Raw genomic sequence first — 5250 nt, 5'->3', positions numbered from 1 at the left:
TTTAGTCCTGAAATAAGGCTTTCATGGGGTTCAAAGCATTCTAATGCATCTAGCGTCTATATATGGAGGTTTGTACAGCGATGGAAGCAAAGTCCACCTCTGATTGGACCACAACCAGAGAGCTGATTCCAGTGCTTACGGTCGTGTGGTCGAGTCGTTCTGGAGCAGCGGTGGAGGCTTCAGGATCTCTTGAGCTGAGAGTACAGCTTGGGGTTCATCTGCATTAATGCAACACAGACACCGTGTCGCTGACACCACCTAACCTTTTATGAATCACTGTTTACGTAAGGGAGGTCAGCGCCGACACAAAGACGATACAGGAATTCTTCGGGGTTTAAGAGTTATTTTGCCTGAAAGTTACTTCTTAAAATGAAACATGCAGGCAAAAATATGGACGGAGTCAGGTTGTGCAAAAGTGACTTTGTGTCATTCAAGCAGGACCTTTGGATCTGAGTTGTATGGAAACATAAAATAATATTGTGGGACCATTTTACCCTTCAAAGATTTCTGCTGTCATCCAGCTGCCTCTGTATAAGGTGTGACGCACAAACACCAAACACAACCACCTGAAGATGAGTGTTTCATAGTTACTCCAACCACCTAAAGAGGAGTGTCCCATAGCTACACCAACCACCTGAAGATGATCGTCTCATAGTTACTCCAACCACCTGAAGATGAGTGTCTCATTGTGGAGCTACTCCAACCACCTGAAGATGAGTGTCTCATTGCGGAGCTACTCCAACCACCTGAAGATGAGTGTCTCATAGTTACTCCAACCACATTAAGATGAGTGTCTCATTGTGGAGCTACTCCAACCCCCTGAAGATGAGTGTCTCATAGTTACTCCAACCACATGAAGATGAGTGTCTCATTGTGGAGCTACTCCAACCACCTGAAGATGAGTGTCTCATTGTGGAGCTACTCCAACCCCCTGAAGATGAGTGTCTCATTGTGGAGCTACTTCAACCCCCTGAAGATGAGTGTCTCATAGTTACTCCAACCACATGAAGATGAGTGTCTCATTGTGGAGCTACTCCAACCACCTGAAGATGAGTGTCTCATTGTGGAGCTACTCCAACCCCCTGAAGATGAGTGTCTCATAGTTACTCCAACCACATGAAGATGAGTGTCTCATTGTGGAGCTACTCCAACCCCCTGAAGATGAGTGTCTCAAAGTTACTCCAACCACATGAAGATGAGTGTCTCAAAGTTACTCCAACCACATGAAGATGAGTGTCTAATTGTGGAGCTACTCCAACCCCCTGAAGATGAGTGTCTCATAGTTACTCCAACCACATGAAGATGAGTGTCTCATTGTGGAGCTACTCCAACCCCCTGAAGATGAGTGTCTCATAGTGGAGCTACTCCAACCCCCTGAAGATGAGTGTCTCATAGTTACTCCAACCACATGAAGATGAGTGTCTCATTGTGGAGCTACTCCAACCCCCTGAAGATGAGTGTCTCATTGTGGAGCTACTCCAACCCCCTGAAGATGAGTGTCTCATTGTGGAGCTACTCCAACCACCTGAAGATGAGTGTCTCATTGTGGAGCTACTCCAACCACCTGAAGATGAGTGTCTCATTGTGGAGCTACTCCAACCACCTGAAGATGAGTGTCTCATAGTTACTCCAACCACCTGAAGATGAGTGTCTCATTGTGGAGCTACTCCAACCACTTGAAGATGAGTGTCTCATTGTGGAGCTGCTCCAACCACTTGAAGAGTGTCTCAGGAATCTCGACAAAAGATCATCAATCAAATTCAATCATCCCATACATTTTTTGGGAGTCTCAGCAAGTAAAAAAAACTAAACTCTTTGTAACGAGGTGAGTCCCTCTTCCTGCTGACTGAGAGCTGATCTACCTCTGGCCACTGACGAGAACACCTAGAGCTAGACCAGGTGTTCTTTAGAGAACACCTAAAGCTAGACCAGGTGTTCTTTAGAGAACACCTAGAGGTAGACCAGGTGTTCTTTAGAGAACACATAGAGCTAGACCAGGTGTTCTTTAGAGAACACCTAGAGCTAGACAAGGTGTTCTTTAGAGAACACCTAGAGCTAGACCAGGTGTTCTTTAGAGAACACATAGAGCTAGACCAGGTGTTCTTTAGAGAACACCTAAAGCTAGACCAGGTGTTCTTTAGAGAACACCTAGAGCTAGACCAGGTGTTCTTTAGAGAACACCTAGAGCTAGAGCAGGTGTTTACAGTGTTGATTCTCTGTAATGGGAGTCGGCCTTTGATTGGTTCATTGGGTTTGGGTTGTCTTCATCTTCCAGGAAGCGATGGCTCAGACACTGTGGCCCTGAGACCTGATAGAGAACATGTTAAATATCATAGGAACTCTCTGTGAAACAACTTCCTCTCTCTCTCTCTCTCTCTCTCTCTCTCTCTCTCTCTCTCTCTCTCTCTCTCTCTCTCTCTCTCTCTCTCTCTCTCTCTCTCTCTCTCTCTCTCTCTCTCTCTCTCTCTCACACACACACACACAACCACACATACATACATACACACACCCACCCACACATCTATACACACATGTGCAGTGGGTTCAGATTAGACATGTCCTAGATGTGGTTTGTCACACGTGTTTTATAATGAACAAAATGTTCTCCCATCTGTCTGTTTCAGGTGAGTCCCTCTTCCTGCTGACTGAGAGCTGATCTACCTCTGGCCACTGACGAGAACACCTAGAGCTAGACCAGGTGTTCTTTAGAGAACACCTAGAGCTAGACCAGGTGTTCTTTAGAGAACACCTAAAGCTAGACCAGGTGTTCTTTAGAGAACACCTAGAGCTAGACCAGGTGTTCTTTAGAGAACACCTAGAGCTAGACAAGGTGTTCTTTAGGGAACACCTAGAGCTAGACCAGGTGTTCTTTAGAGAACACATAGAGCTAGACCAGGTGTTCTTTAGAGAACACCTAAAGCTAGACCAGGTGTTCTTTAGAGAACACCTAGAGCTAGACCAGGTGTTCTTTAGAGAACACATAGAGCTAGACCAGGTGTTCTTTAGAGAACACCTAGAGCTAGACCAGGTGTTCTTTAGAGAACACATAGAGCTAGTCCAGGTGTTCTTTAGAGAACACCTAAAGCTAGACCAGGTGTTCTTTAGAGAACACCTAGAGCTAGACCAGGTGTTCTTTAGGGAACACCTAGAGCTAGACAAGGTGTTCTTTAGAGAACACCTTGTGTTCTTTAGAGAACACCTAGAGCTAGAGCAGGTGTTTACAGCGTTGATTCTCTGTAATGGGAGTCGGCCTTTGATTGGTCCATTGGGTTTGGGTTGTCTTCATCTTCCAGGAAGCTATGGCTCAGACACTGTGGCCCTGAGACCTGATAGAGAACATGTTAAATATCATAGGAACTCTCTGTGAAACAACTTCCTCTCTCTCTCTCTCTCTCTCTCTCTCTCTCTCACACACACACACAACCACACATACATACACACACCCACCCACACATCTATACACACATGTGCAGTGGGTTCAGATTAGACATGTCCTAGATGTGGTTTGTCACACGTGTTTCATAATGAACAAAATGTTCTCCCATCTGTCTGTTTCACCCCTCTCTGCCATCTCTCTCTCTCTCTCTCTCTCTCTCTCTCTCTCTCTCTCTCTCTCTCTCTCTCTCTCTCTCTCTCTCTCTCTCTCCCTCTCTCTCTCTCTCTCTCTCTCCCTCCCCCCTCACTTTGTCTGAGTGCTGAGTGTCCTGATGTATGTGTGTATGTATGTATGTATGTATGTATGTATGTATGTATGTATGTATGTATGTATGTATGTATGTATGTATGTATGTATGCATGCATGCATGCATGCATGTATGTATGTATGTATGTATGTATGTATGTATGTATGTATGTATGTATGTATGTATGTATGCATGCATGTATGTATGTATGTATGTATGTATGTATGTATGTATGTATGTATGTATGTATGTATGTATGTATGTATGTATGTATATATGTATGCGTGTATGTATGTGTGAATGTATTGTGGCATCCCGCCCATTAAACCTCGGCCCGGGCGGGTCCGAGGTGCGGTAGTCGACGCATATACCGCCGCCACCCACTGATTGGCGATAGAGAGCACCACTTCTCTCTCCCGAATCAGCGTGATTGGGGGACACCTGCCGGACGGAGCAGGGGCCATCTTAAAAGGGCCACGAGGACAGACAGACGGGACCGGGAACAGAGGAGAGCAAGGAAGCCCACGGGGCAACGATGGCCGAGAGGCTAACGGAGACCCTAAGTCTTATGCATATGGACCCTGTATACCCTGGTTGATCATAATAAATGCTGAGCACGGCTTGAAACCCCGAGAACACGTGTCATTCATTCCTGGAACCCGCGCCATCGAGTACCGGGTTACCACAGTATGTATGTATGTACAGTAGGTATGTATGTGTAATGTATGTATGTATGTATGTATGTATGTATGTATGCATGTATGTATGTATGTATGTATGTATGTAAGCATGTGTAGTGTATGTATTAGGGATGGGCACGAGTAGTAAATTCCAAACTCAAGTGATCGAATGAATTCCTCGAGGATCAATCGAGTACTCGTTTAAAAAAATACTCAGGGTTGTGATCTTCTCTACATGTCCGGGATTACAGCTGCGTCTTGCAGCGGCGAAAATAGCCGACACACTTGTTGCTGCGGGTCTGCTTTCCCGAACTCACCGTTGTGTTTCAGGAGAATATGTTGCCGCATAGTACTTGTAGTACTCTGGTAGCTCATTTTCACTTGGCATATTTTACATTTCACCTTATGATCTCCTATTTCTGTAAAGTATTTCAATACTTCGCTGCGCCTGCTCTAACCGCCATCTCTTAACTTTGTGAATTCTGGCGTTGTGCACGCGGCACGGCACGTGCCTCCCAGAAGTTTAATACATTACATTTGCTTTGTGCACACGGCACGCGCCAGTGGCCCCACACAGAAAATGTATACATTTGCTTCAGAAAACTTGTCTGTGTTTGTATATGCAAACTCGAGTTTGCCTGTCCACCAACTGAGTTCATTTGTAACGAGGAGTACTCGAGTAATCGATTCCTCACACCCATCCCTAGTGTGTGTGTGTGTGTGTGTGTGTGTGTGTGTGTGTGTGTGTGTGTGTGTGTGTGTGTGTGTGTGTGTGTGTGTGTGTATACGATGTGTGCCGGTCAGTAGCTCCAGAACACGGAGGCTGATGTGTGCTTAACAGCACTTGCCGGTCAGGAGCTGAACTACTATCTGCCCCCTTCATATAG

The 5250-nt window shown here is 45.6% G+C and overlaps 1 protein-coding gene across 2 annotated transcripts in view; it reads right to left on the bottom strand.

Moving 5' to 3' along the window:
* The window catches only part of rtn4rl1a (reticulon 4 receptor-like 1a), a 30003-nt gene that overhangs the window by 10800 nt on the left and 13953 nt on the right, over positions 1 to 5250 (bottom strand). The window lies entirely within an intron of this gene.

This window comes from Gadus morhua, chromosome 7, assembly GCF_902167405.1.
Source record: "Gadus morhua chromosome 7, gadMor3.0, whole genome shotgun sequence".
In the NCBI taxonomy this organism is placed as follows: domain Eukaryota; kingdom Metazoa; phylum Chordata; class Actinopteri; order Gadiformes; family Gadidae; genus Gadus; species Gadus morhua.
The sequence above is the reverse complement of the archived record's forward strand: the minus strand, read 5'-3'. Positions and strand labels throughout refer to the sequence as shown.